At 38.2% G+C, this 14,518-nt stretch overlaps 1 long non-coding RNA gene across 4 annotated transcripts in view; it reads left to right on the top strand.

Moving 5' to 3' along the window:
* LOC112958018 overlaps positions 1 to 14,518 on the top strand; it is a 30,929-nt gene that overhangs the window by 14,263 nt on the left and 2,148 nt on the right. Inside the window, exons 1-4 of one of the 4 annotated variants that reach the window (XR_003251328.1) lie at positions 853 to 875; positions 1,440 to 1,608; positions 11,029 to 11,085; positions 11,347 to 11,387. This is a non-coding gene — a long non-coding RNA (uncharacterized LOC112958018). Of the gene's footprint in view, positions 1 to 852; positions 876 to 1,439; positions 1,609 to 11,028; positions 11,086 to 11,346; positions 11,388 to 11,791; positions 12,021 to 14,518 lie in introns of those variants that run through there. The other 3 variants (XR_003251325.1, XR_003251327.1, XR_003251324.1) reach the window with 3 other exon arrangements.

Here is a 14,518-nt window from a genome sequence, read left to right as displayed (position 1 = left end):
TCATCCAATTTCCACACCTTCTTTCAGATAAACTCATCACTTTCAAACTTCCGGATTAGGTATCTCCCTCTTGTTTTGCAGAATTTCCTTAAGGTGTTCTATTCTTTAAAATCTCTAATTCAATTAAAATATCCCTTGCCAGGCAGGAATACCTGTTATTTGTTTAAATAGGTTTTGCTAATAAGGCTTATAGCAAAATTAAACAGAAATGTGGTACAACTGAGGTCAGAGCCTGAACATTTAGGGATTTCAGTTCTGTTTTTTCAAGCTTCCAGACTAGTAACTATTTGCTTCCAAAAATAAAGAATGTATTGCTGTATTTTTTTGCTAAGCTGTATTTTTACCACCCTTGTAGCTGGTACCAGCTGTCCAAGGAAAAACAACTCTCTTCAGTTTTTGATCTATTTCAGACAAAAATAGTTTTTCTCCATGCTGGGCAGATTTCCCGACTTTTCAGTAGGTGAATAATATCACAGATTTGCTCATAAAGCAGTAACATAGTGTTATTTACAACATTATTTTCAAATGCAAATGACAATGTCTGCAGCTGGGAAGTGGCTCCAGCTCTGAAACCACTTAGTGCTTTCCCATCAACTGCAACACATGCTTTTTAGTAAATCCAAATGTTTATGCAAGTCCTAGGCCTAGTTTAATGAGCTTGGGAAGGTTCCCAGGACATGGATACTAATGCTCATGCTTGTTAATGATACAGCTCCATTTTCAGCAAATGTCAAGCCAATTCCATCTTTCTGTAGTCATCTCCACAGGAAAAGCAAAATGAACAGCTTTGGCCTATAAAACTTTAGGTTTCCTGGCAGGATGTGCTGTGGATCTCATGCTTTTTTGCCTTGCTCTGCTTTGTGACTGAATTTCAGGTATGTTTACCGTGTCCATTGCTTTTTGTACATATTACTGCATGCATGCAATATATTCTGTGTAATCCAGAGAAGAAGGGTGTGAAAATAGGTTTTATGAATTAACAATTCATTTGTAGCCAACTATCAACCTCTCAGTTCTGAGGAGCGTGCAGGGACTGAGATGTGTGTAGAGGTGACAAGCAGTAAGCTCAATGTGGAGGGGAAGGCAGGCATCCTGCCTAAGCAATAGCCAGAAGCAGGCTTGCACTGCCAGAAAAATCCATGTGCTCCCTAGCTATTTCTCTGGTAGCAGCAAAAACGCACCAGAACTGGGCCAGAAACTGTTTTTGTAACTTCATGTGATCATGGGCTTCTAACAACCCTCAGCGGGGCAGAACAGATCTTGTAGTCCAACATCCGAAGTACAAAAAAAGCTTTTACTCTGTTCTTACCTCTGGGAGGAGGTATGGAATGAATTCCTAGTTACTGTTATCACTAAAGCTGCAAGGACAATGCTGACCCTAGCACAGCTAGGAGGATTTGCAAAGAAAAGGTCTCTACTTCCTTTTCTGCTTTTCCTAGGATGAGGTTATGGCTACAAGCTCCATCTCAAGCATCCAGCAAGAAGACAACAGGAGAGCAGAGCTGGGAAATAGTTCCAGTATCACCAGACTCAAGAGAAAAAAGTTCCTTAGTCATATTGCAAAGAAATCAACTATGTACCTGCAAGTCAGAAGATGGAGTAAGCACAGTTAAGAACAGTGCTTTTCTGGTTTGTTTTTGATATGGTTTTGTTCTGCACATGGAGGTGTGTGGGATGCTTTGTGGAGATGTGTGATAAAGAATGAATTAGCATTTTCCACACGCAGATGTATTCAGGAATCCATTCAAATCGGTGTTTTCCTCAGTTACTATATTGATCCTGCTTCACACTTGCAGACTTCCCTTTCTCTTCACTGGGTTCCAACAGGCTGCTGTGCTCCTTGGAGATCCTCTAGGTCAACACAGGTTATGGGCCTTACATGCTCTGCAGCCTGTCTCCTGTTCTGCTTTCCTCACCTCTCGTGTTCCAGTGTAAGCTTTTCTGTTCACTTCTCCTATCCCAAGCATAATCATTGCCAGTCCAGTGCCATGGTCAGCTGTTGACTTAAAGATTGTGAACATGGCAGTCTGTCTGTCTAATAGAAATAGGTTCCCTTTCCATAGATGACTTGTTTCCCAACCAAATCTGCCCTTAGCTGTCTCTTTGCCCAGGCTATTTTTTTGCTCAGACTATTGCAGCTGATTCTTCCAGCAGTTTCCATTTTCAAGCTCTAATCTTTCAAGCTTGAGCTCATTCAAATGCCTTGCATTCTCCTATTCCCTGGCAGCGGGCTGTGCGTAGAGCCCTTTGGCCATCTTTAGCAGCACTGCAACACTCCCAGGCTTCTCTTCTCCGGTCTTCCCAGATTTTGCAGAGTCAAATGCGAGGTTACTCTCTACAACAAAGTAGTGGCACTTTTCCACCTTGAGACTCCAAAGCCTCAATGCCGGTTTTTCACTGAGGAAACCTGGTTTGTGTGACTTGTGTTGCAGGAGAGGCAGCCTAGCAACTGCTGTGCCTGCTGCACTATAGAGGCTCTGCTGACTCACGCGCTGGATCATGCAGGCAGGCATCCTGCTTGGTATGGGGCTGTGCATGCCCTGCGTGCAGCCCCCGTGCATGCCCTGCGTGCAGCCCCCGTGCATGCCCTGCGTGCAGCCCCCGTGCATGCCCTGCGTGCACGAGATAGAGCCCCTTGGCCTCCCTCTGCACAGCTCGCTGTATTGTCATGCGTGCAGCCTCCGGAGGGTGAAACGAGGAGGCTTCTCCTGCTCTTTGCTGATCACGTGCTGCCATGGCTCCTGGGGCAATAATTAAAATGCTGCAGATGAGTAGAGGCCATCTGCAGAGTTAGCAACCTGGAAAGAACTGCTTGTTTCTGTTTCATTGCCAGTAGCTGCTGCTGGGTGCTTCCCTCCGAGCAGGAACCCTGTACAGATCAGGGCAAGCACCAATGACTGCAGGCTCTTAGTTAGGAATAACTGACACAAGGGCTTTGTGAAAATAACTCTTATAGATTTTGGTAAAAGTGTCAAGAGTTGAAGCTGTAAGATGCATGGGCAAGTGCTGCTTCAACTTCCTAAAATATTCATGTTGGTTTGGGATGGTTATTTTGCGCCTTTTATCAGCTGCAAAAAAAATGCATCCATCTGCCAGATGGACTGGTGCTCTGAGCAAAATCAAGAACTAGGAAAGTCCATCAGAATAGGAGAGTTGCATGTATATTTTCATTTTATTTTTTATTTTTTTTCTACTTCTTACTGCCTAATATTTCAGCTACTTTTAACTCTTAAGCAGTTTCTTTTGATCTTCAGCTCAATCATATTAAACTATACATTTGTATAGTCAATGGAAACATTTAAAATGCAGAGCTTGGTTCACAATAGGTAATATTAAAATAAAGGAATGGTAAGGTTAGGAGGCTAACTATGGCTCCTTCCTTTTCACTTGCTTGCTTTTGCAAATTTAATTTGCTGAGTGGCTTCTGTGTCTTATACCCTGTGTCACTTACTGGCCCCAATGTGTAACTGCTAACAAGCTGCATGCTAATTCAGCTGCCAGCCTTTTTCTTTTGACCTCAGTTTGTCTCTTGCTCAGAGGCTGATGGGAATATCTGGAATATCTTCTCATCCACATGGGAAATATGTGGGTTGTTCTTTCCAAACTGAGCTGCAGTCAACCGAACTGCTGAGCAATGTCAAGCGTTTGGATGGGATTGCCTCAGGACTAAATGAGCTGGGAAAATACTGGAGTTTGTCTTTGAATTTCTTGTATAAGGAAAAAATATATGGAAAAATAAAGTTCATAATAAACTGCCAAAAGGAAAATATTGGTGCGTATATAAGGAAAAAACCAAACTACTATGCTTTTGTATTTTGTACATTTTACAATTACAGTATATTTTGTATATTTTTGAGAAGCAGTGTCTGGTCTAGAACTATGACCTTCAAAGCTGGATTTGAGCCAATGCTGGAAGATATGAGCTGGGATTGTTAAATTTGCATAAAGTACTCATTACTATACAAATGAATGGTGTATACTGAGCACTGTAGATCAATATTCATCAGGAGAGTTAGTTTTTCATATTGGTTCTTTGTAGACTGTTTTATAAATATAACATTCCTGCAGAAAGCAGTAAAGCTAAGGCTTAAGGATATAGAGAAACATCTCAGGAGAAGATGTCTGTTAGGGAAAAAACCTGCTGTATTTTTCTGTATCTACTGAAATCTAGCCACTAGAATAACTGCTGAAACTGTCAAGGATGTCCTCCCAGAAAGACTCGGACTTGACCTGGTGTTTTCAAGTCCCTCTTTTGGACACTTTGGGAGTATATAGTAGGCTGGTGAACTCCATGATTTGTTCTATGTGAATATTCTAGTGGAGATGATGCCTGAGGTAGACATATGAATAGTGAATGATTGTGACTTTTATGTGCTTCCTTGTTCCCCTGCATGCTTCTTGCTGCCCTTTAAAATTGTCTGTGATGTGAAAACCTCTTCAGAGGGTAGGAATTTAATATGTACATCTATAATCTACAAGATGATCAACTTGTATCAGATAACTAGAGCCAGGTCCTTGGCTAAAAGAAAAAGAGAACTTTCTGGAGGTGGAGGTTTGCTTGGTGTGTAGCATCACTTCAGTTTTGTCTAAGTTGAACTTGAGCCGGTCTCTTTCCCAGGAATGATCCTTTTCAGGCACTGTGGTGTTCTTGCAGCTAGGTTGGTTCCCTCTCTGGAAGAGTACAGGAGGATAGCAGCAAAGAACTGGCAGAGGTGCTTTTGTCCAGGAGGAGAATGTACAGCTAAGACAAAATATTTTATAGGAAGACCTTGCTGCAGTTGTGAAATAAGCCAACTAGAACTGAAATCATGAGTTTGTGTGGGCAGAAAGAAAAGCTTGGTAAAATGCACTGCTCTCCTGTAGATGTAGCTACAGGTTGATTTAAAAGTGGATTTTTCTTTGAAATGATAAAATTCTACTAGATGACAAGAAAAGGTAGTGAATATGTGTGCTGAGAATACCAGAAGAAGTTTTGTTTGGGGATACACAATATTTAGCAGCTCTGCAATGGTGCTGATATTAGTTTGCTGATGCTTTTGCTGACTTTCTAATGTCAGATAGCCAGTAACTTGAGAATGTTACATGAGGATAAAACTCATTCTTAATTCCCAAATGTGCTTCCACTTCTTGAATGCCTTTGACCTCATGTCTTTTTCCCAGATGAGCTTTCATAGAAGCATTTCATCTGAAAATGCAACCGTCATGTTCTATCCCTTCCTAAAATCCTCTCTTGTCCTCAGACTCTCTCCTCTGGCTTCCTTGTTGGTCCTTTCATCAACAGAGTAATTCAAAGATGTTGTGAACTTCTCATTCTCAGCCTAAGAGGGATTTCATAGTTGCAGAGCGATAAATTAGTAACCCTGACCAGCAATAACCAGTTTGGGCACTGGAGAGGAGCAAGAAGGTTTAATACTGCAGTGTCTATTTTTCTATCATTCCTTTAGGTGCAAAACTTTCCTTTATCTGAGTGCAATCCATCCTGCATTCCCACCTATAACCCTTAGCAACTAACCTGTTTTCAGACATTCAGCCTGCTTTCAGAATTCAATTAAAGTTTTAAAAAAATCCACCAAGAAAAATTATGAACAGCACTGTCTGCCCGTGATCAATATTTAGAAGCTGTGTTGAACTGCTTTGCATTCCTCTCAAAGTACTTTATAAATAACTATATTACCCTCTTGTAAGGGAAGAAATGTGTTTGCAAATAACCAAAAGCACAGGCACAGATGTGTTAGAGCCAACATTATTAAATGTGGTTGTCCAAATATAGCAATTTGGAGACCTACTTATTTTAATATTTAGTGTATGTGTGTCTCATTGACTTTAATAGAACCAGAAGATGATCTACAGACTTGAAAAATGAAACTGTTCTATTTAGCCATATAGATAGGTAAGCCAAACACCTAACTTTAAGCAATATATCCTTAAGTTGAATGTTTTTCACATGTATTATTATAGAATAAATTTCAGGGACATATTTCATCAAAGGTTCCTGAATGATTTAATGAAATAGATTTCACAGGAACAAAACCATCTCTGGGGTGCACAGTAAAAGCTACTTTACAGCCCATAGGAGCTTTACACAACAATCTGGGGAATAAAATGAGAAAGGTTATATTAAACTGAAACTGCAGGGAGAATCTAGGTCAGGATGCAATTACTTTAGCTGATTGAGCAATGTTTTTTAAATTCCCTAATATTTATTAGATATCAAACTATCAAGATTTACTTTCATTTGTAAAAACAGAATTGCAAAGAAATAATCACCAGCTATATGTTCAAACTTATTTTTTGCACCATATTTAATGGAAAATACATTCATAAGCTGTGAAGTTAGTGTGCAGAAACTGTATCACTTAAAAGATTAAGCAACACTGAAATAATGTAAAAGATTGATATAAAATCTTCACAAGATATACAGCAAAAGTATTAATTTGTGTGTATTTGAATTTGTGAGCAGAAAATGTTTTGAATGAATTGCATATCAAAGCACTTCTATTTTGGATTACTGACTAGACTATCAAGATTGACAATCTGATTTTTGCACAAAGTGCTGTGGAATTCAGTGCAAGTATCAGCACCTCACTTGTGTAATTGATTTAAACTGAAACACTAGGTGATCTCTAAAGACCATTAAAATTCAAGCCTATCATTTTATACAGTTATCTATTGTTAATATCTTCTGGGAGGGTAGTGTCCTAAATCCTATTCTAGGGAGAGAAGAGCTGCATGTTCTATGAGGAAGCAGATGTTTCCTTCTATTTTGAAAAGTACTTTAATAGTGATACCACAATTTAAATAGCTACCCAAAACAGTTGAGACAAGATTCTTCATTGTGTGAAGTCTAGCTTTGGCTAAAAGCAAACAGAAAACCATGTACAGACTTCATGCCTACTCAAACTACAGAATATTTCTGGTTTTGTAAAGTAACTGACTTGGTAATTATAATATTCAGAGTATAAAATAAGATGCTGTAAATCAACACTGAGCTTAAGCAGATTGATTCTCTTTAACTATTGCTATATTAGGTTATTTCACATTTTCAATATTTATAATAAAACATTTTATAACATTGTATATTAATAAATGCATTCTCCCCTCCAAAAAGTAGTGATAAGTTTCCCAAGAATACTTAATTTACTTTTTCATGTGTTTCTGACACCCACAGATGCTGAAAAGGAATGTGAATGTAGAAGTAACTAGCAGTGACTATCTTGAACACTATTGACTGGAGTATTGCCTATCAGCTGAGATTTCTGTATTCTTCAGGGGAAAAAAATCAAGATGTGTGATTAAAAAGGCATGTTTTATATTAAAATAATGAAAAAACCCTCTTCAATATGTCATCTTTTTGGAATGAAGTTGAAGAGGAGCCTGTGTCTTTTTACATAAAATGCAGTCACATCTGTCAAACTTTCCAATGTTTTACTATTGTAAACAGGCTAAGTTTAGTGTACTACTTTGTTTTTTAAATATATGAATATTTTTATAGCTGATAGGTACTAAAATACAAGTAAAATAGGTATTATACATAAAGAAAATATTTTAAGCATTCTTGCTGATGGCTCTTTTATGTCAGAGCATGTCATATAGGTGCTACCTGAGGCCTTAGGCCAAACTTTTCAATCTGGACAGTCAAAGCTAAAGGTAGGATTTCTGCTTCCACTTTGAGGCAGCACTATGTAAATGTCAGACCTTGCAAGGTTCTATATCTTGATGCTACTAGACAGGAGCAAAAACAGCCTCATAATTTTGAGAATGAGATCATTTCCTTTTGGGTCACAAAGGATGGCTTCAATTTAGAAGCTAAACCTGCAGCATTGGTTCTTTTTTGCTTCTGGGCATTACATTGTTGCACCTTCTGTTAATACCTCTCAAAACGGACTTGAAAGAATCTTCACTCTTCCAATCCTAGCATGTTTTCTTGTCTCTGTAGTTCTGTACTACTTACTGTAGTTCTGTTTTCTCCCAGCTTACTTCCTATTGCTTCTTTTTTCTATCCTTCTTTATTGTGTAAGTTACTCTAATCATATTCCAGACTTAGATATTATTTAATCTTAGCTTGAAATGCCTTTCATTATTCAAGATCTGAGGTCTCTTACTGCTTAAATGAACAACTAAAGCTTTATCTCCTTTATACCTGCCACATATTGTAACAGGAATTTGCAGTAAAAATGTGCTGAATTTGGTTTCTACATGTCAAGTCTGTCAGTTGCGCATCATAATATTTTTAATCCAGGGCCTAAGACCTCATCACTTTTTATGCTTGCATTTGTGCCAAACAGCATCTAAATCCATTAGGAAATTTAATTAGTAGCCTATGTTTCATGTCTGGATCTGTAAATGTAAAGAAGTAGTAATAGTAGTAGTTCATAGTAATGAAGAACTATTTTTTTGTGAATCAGAATTTAGTGGACTTGAAATAGTTTTGCTCTATATTCTAGGACATTATTTCTGGATTTTCATAATGACATTTGAATACAACTTCTTAAAATGCATAAGACTTGTAACATCCTTTGGCTATATCCAATGTATAAACTGCAGACTGTTATATACAAAAAAAAGTAGCTCGCAAATGGAGGCTTCACAGTGAACAGAAAAATGAGCATTACCTTGTATGCAGGTCCCCTCACTGATTTCCTGTTAAAAACACAACTCCCAGGACTGCCTAGATCCCCTTGGTGAAGTCCTGTAACACAGCAGCCAAACTGCAGTGGAATACACGGCCTGCAAAACAGCTGCATATTCAAGGCAGCAGAAGAGCCCAGACTCTAAGACAGCTGTATAATAGAGGCAGACAGGTAGCATGCATAGGAACATGAAGGCAAGGACTAAAAAGAAAAGAATTTTTGCTATCAACTGGCTTGACACAGGAGGGTCAAAAAGAAATAAGGCTGATAAGAGTATAGAAGGCCAACAAGACAAAGGAGCAAAAGCATGGAAGCAAATCCCTCTTCAACAGCAATACTAAAGGGCAGATTAACCACAAAAGCACCATACTGAACTCTTGAAAAGGAAGTAGGCAACTTTTGAGTTTGGCCCACCCAAAGACTTTTAGGAAGGGTGTGAAATGATGTCTTGGCTGGTGTGAAGTGTGCAGCAAGGAGCACAGGTTGCAAAAAGGTTGGCTTTATAAGGTTAGAGTAGGGCAAGTGCTAGCCACATTGGTGTCTTCTTTGCAAGTGGTTTATCATATAGAGAGCCTATTTGGTTTTATTAAGAGGAAACTTTAACAAAATAAAACATTAGAGTTGCACTGACATCCTAGGGCTAAATAAGGTTTCAGACAATTCCTGTGGAAGCTGATACACAGGTCTGTGGGAGTAAACTATGAATTTTGCAGTCACAGTAAAGGAGTATAAAGCTGCCAATAGACAGCAACAGAAAGAACAGGAAAAAGCATCCTGAGAAATGTTCATAAAAGATGTTTTCTGGTTAAGGGCTCTAATGCTAAGAAAGGAAATGATAATTCAAGTATTAAAAATGTGAGAGCAGTTGTAAAGCATGAACAAACGATTATACTTTTCTCTCCCTCCTCAGGGATCTGTTTTTTTCAGGGCTTATGTCACAATTTTCTTGTATCTGGAACTATGTGTTATAATTAACCCAATGGAACCTAGACAGTGGATCTGCAATAGCAGTGCCTTAGCTTGGGATTGTTTTTATATTTTGTTTCAGAAAACTCTGAATCCGTGTTTTGTCACAATATTGACTTTGTCTATTTACCTGCTAAAGACAAAGCTCACAGCTCTACCTGTGTGTCAGCCTGAGGTTTGGGCTAGAAGGTATTGTAATTATCAATTCAGTTACCTCAGTACTCCTAACCTGAAATCATTTTTTTTGTGTATGATTGAACAGCAATCTGGTGGACTTCCATGCTGCAGGTTACCTCCTCCCTGGACCATTTGTGGACCATTTACCTGCCCCTCTCCCTCACATTAGCAAAGCACTGCTCTCATGGGCATGGATATTCAGGTTGATGATTCCGTGGAAAAAGAAGTGTATTTTTGGTGGCCATTCAAATTCATTCAAATCTGCATGCTCTGGCTGCCTGCATGGCTGTGTAAGAACTAGTCCTGATAGGAAATATGTGTGCATATATATATATATCGGGAAGGAGCAGAGTGGCGCAGACCTTTCCTTGATCCTTGGCAGGGTGTACTTGACAAACTACTATGGAGCCTTACTGTAAAATAAGACTTTCTAGGCTTCTGTGACTGCACAGATAACAGATAAGAGCCGTAAGTAACGCATACGTGGTATGTACCAAAGAAAACAACTGAGTGAAAAGGAGCCTCAAGCGGGATACAGATACTGTATCCTGAAGTGAGCACGTACAGCAGTTAAATGTACGACTGGGGTTAAAGCTTAGTGGTGCATATGCTTACTTGTGCTATCCTAATGTGCAAGATGGCTGGAAAGCTACTTAAAAGAGAATTTTCCAGTAAAGAAGTTGGGCATTTTCTGCAAGACAAAGGCACTTGTTTCCATGGCATTAACTAGGATTACATTTTTATGTAGAATTTAGAAAATGACTTTGAAATTTCTCCCTTGATATTGCCTATTTGAGTACAAAACCCTGAGATATTTAAGAAGAAATTGCCAGTGGAAATGGCATTCACTTTAATAGAATATGATATATTTAACCAAAGAGAAATTAATACACAAATTTGGAGATGTAGATGTATAGAAAATATATGGAGGCTACTGGACACTTAAAGGGGGACAAAGGTATATGTAGGAATTCAGAGTATTGATATGAAATACCTAAAGCTTTTTAGTTCTTTAAATTTCTTTTCACTGTAGACAGTGGATTGTAGTAGAGTCAGGAATCAGCAGATACCTAAGTGTGTAGGAATATCAGTAATATTGTTATATATGGAGGGATTGCACAAGCTAATTCTTTTCTCACTGAGTCCGATGTACTTTTCTCACCACATCTTTACTCCCTTTCTGGTTTTCAGCACTATTTTCAAGTATATCGAACATTTCCCCTAAATCTATCCTGTTGTGTCCATTCTTTTTCAGAAAGTAGGAATGTGGAATTCCTGTGACCTGGGCTCATGGTTCACGAGAAGACAAGAGGTACCCTCTATGCTTTCTGTCTAAGGTACACTCTAGAACAAAGCAGAGAAAGACAGGTCAATGTCATTTCTTAAGGAAGAACATCATTTGGGAATTCTGTGACTCAGCTTTTCATTTGTTTTACATTATTTTGTCATCTTCCTCATGTTAATATAGGAAAAGAACTCAAAATGGAAAAAAAAGAATAACGTAAAACAAAATGGCCATATGGTATGCAGTGTAAGAGAACAGTGCTTGTGTGATTCTTTTTTTGATTCACAGAGAAAAATAAGATGCAATGGAAGAGAATACTTCGAGAAAGCGTAAGTACTTCTGAAAGTCTTATCCTCTTCCACTCAAGAATGAATTAAAAAAAAACTCAAAACAGATTGCATTCTGAATATGAAATTCAGAGCTTATTTACCACCAGTAAAGTGAAAATAATTACAGTATTCTAATGTTCTCCCCCTGTCTAACTGCATTTCAAAACAGTTTCATAGGCTTAGAGCCAGAATACTTTTAATGCTAGCCCAAGCTTTGGTCCAATCTTTTTTACACTTTCATGAATTGAGGATTCAAAGACAAGATTTCTGAACTTGCTCTGTAAAACAATAAAATACCACGTGACACCCTCCTATTTCAAAAATGCCAACATCAGTAACAGCCTTACATCAATAAAAGGATGTATGGCAGCAAACATATAATGATAATGGTACTTTGTTATCAGGCTGTCACATCACAAATCACGGAGCCATTCATCAGGAAATGACAAAACTAGAGAAAAACAAAGCATAGAAGACTTAAAAACAGATGCACCAGCAGAATGTGAGGCCATGCTATAAAAGCAAGTCGAAGTATTGAGGAAATATTTCTTCCATGTCCCCAAAATGTCATGCAGGGGTATTCGGCATCTTCTGCTACACATTTATATGTGTCTTCCTAAATGATAGCTATTAAACTGATGCATCTTTGGGATTAGATACACCCCTTTTCTAAGTAACCCTTAGCAACCATTTTGGGACTGTTAATTGGTCTTCTAGTCCATATTGGGTTGTCTGATTTGTTTTCATAGCACTCATTGAGCTCTGCTTTTAGATGAGACATGTATGCAGTGTTTAAAGAAAAAAAAACAAGGATTAAAATACCACCATGAAGCCTGTGGAACTGTATTTTTTACTTGCCACTTTTCTTTTTATCAAGGCTTTATCAAGGAAAAAAAGACAAAGTGCAAGAGAGTCGGGATAATTAACACAGTCTTTCATAGAGGCGCATAGTTTAACAAGTCCCTTAAAACAATTTTACCTTTTTTCCTTGAAAATGCAGAAAAAGATATAGCTATGAGGACTCGGGCTGCTCTGTAGCAAAGTGACAGGCACTTCCTAAAGAGAAATGGGAACAATTAAAGAGGCAAATGGGAGAACTAGAGAATTGGTGCAATGAGAGGTTTTTTCCCCAACTTTAGTTGAAAACTATTGCCCTTGGATTTGAAATTATTGAAGTTTTAGTCATCAAATAATTGCCTTTGCTCCCAAAGGGAACAATCTAGCCTGTTTAAAAAAAAATAAAACCTATAGTGCGAAATTACTGGTATATTTAGTACTGTTGACAATCTTCATATTAGCAAAGAGGTCAAAGAGACTGAATTATGGAAACTAAACTGTTTTGAAGCAGAAAAAATGACATAAAAGATCCTATTTGGGAGACTGTCTCTACCATAATTCACTTATTTACAGCTAATGTTTGATAGTTAAAATAGCCAATGAGTCCAATAACTTATGCCATGTGACCAGTGTGCATTTTTGTTGAAACTACTAGTCTTGTATGAGACAAAAGTCTCTGAACAGATTTTTTGTCTTATTTTTGACACGTTTGCTTTGGAGAGAGAAATTCAAGCTGGGACTTAAACTGGGACTTGTATTTTCTTCCTAATACAGCTACCAATACATGTCTTTTGTTTAGTTATTACTGAGTTTTGCTTTAAGCCTGTCACATGGCTTTTGTTCTCCCTGAATAACTGTAACATTGCTAGTTATCTTATAAAGCCCAGTGCAAATAACATGAGATGTCTTTTTATCCCTAGGGTCTCTGTCACCTAGGATTTGTAGCTTAAGGCAGAATGGAATGAGGTCTAATTTTTTGTATATAAAAATAGATTAATTTCTTATGAACTCTGCTATATTGCAAATTTGCTATCTTGCACTGATGATTTGCATCAGCTACAGTGCCTTGATAGCCTAAATTTCAAGCAGGCACAATATCATTGGATCTCCTATTTGCTCTGTCATGTCTAACCTAATGTGTGCATTGTAACTCTAAATGTGATTACAAGGAGCACTGCAAATTTTGCTCAGGATCACAGAATCTAGACATTTCTTTTTCGTTCAGAAAGTATTACAAGAAAAATACAGGGCACAATAAGAAGTGAACTGGCATTCTCCTGTTTATGTGCCTGGCAGAAGAGAGAGTGCAGTGGCTCAGGCAGAGCTTCTCAGAGAAGTGTAGGATTGAAAATAACAGAAGAGAAAACCATTGATTAATTTAAAAATGTTAGATATATGCAAATATTTTGCAAATACAGAAGGTGATTGTTTGCAACAACGGCAAGAGTCAACTACTTGGATGGCTGTACTCATTCTGCCAGATAGGGGATGTCATTACTTTGGGATTGTGCCCTATAGACCATATGTCAGTAGTTTGCACTAAGTTTCTTAACTTGTCTTCCTCCTAAGAATAAGGTTTGTCTTTTATCTCAGATTATTTTTCCCATCATAAGCTGTGGATATGTAGGGAGCAGAGTGCAAACAGCTGTACAGCTGTGCTAGTGGTGCCCTTGGCACCTTTCCTGTGTGATCTGGATCCTGTGCAACTGTGTGCTGCACAGTGGGCAGGGCTGGAAGCCTGGCTCGCCATCAGGCTTTGGCATCTAACAGATGTTAGGACTCAAGCTGAGTGTCCAATACAGACAGCAAGTAGGGTGACCTTATGGTCACTGCTGTCCATATAGCCAGACTTTGAGTTTCATACTTCAGTAACCCTAATGTGTTTTCCTAAGCTCATAACAAAGTCTAGTAATAGCTACTTTGTGACAAATCCTCTTTATCTCTTCTTTATCACTTTTTAAAATTTTGGCAGCTGTTTTGGATGAGAACTTCTCTTTTCTAGAAGTTTGTCTATCTTCTAAACAGTGGTTCTTCAATCTCTTGTTATTTTGATAGCAAATAGAGTACCACAAAAGCAAGAGAGTTCATCCCTTGCAGCCTGCCAGTCTTGTGGTCAAGTCTATCACCTGCCTAATCCATTTCCATTATTTAGGAATAAAACAATACATGCCAATTCTTGAACTTCCTCCCAAGGACTGCTGCTCATAATTTTCAAACAAGCCTCACACTTACTCAACTAAAATTGTTTGCATTCATGATATTATCTCTTCATACAATAAAGTGATTGTTTTTAT

This window comes from Nothoprocta perdicaria, unplaced genomic scaffold (assembly GCF_003342845.1).
Source record: "Nothoprocta perdicaria isolate Ctin4 unplaced genomic scaffold, notPer1 scaffold_8, whole genome shotgun sequence".
In the NCBI taxonomy this organism is placed as follows: domain Eukaryota; kingdom Metazoa; phylum Chordata; class Aves; order Tinamiformes; family Tinamidae; genus Nothoprocta; species Nothoprocta perdicaria.
The sequence above is the reverse complement of the archived record's forward strand: the minus strand, read 5'-3'. Positions and strand labels throughout refer to the sequence as shown.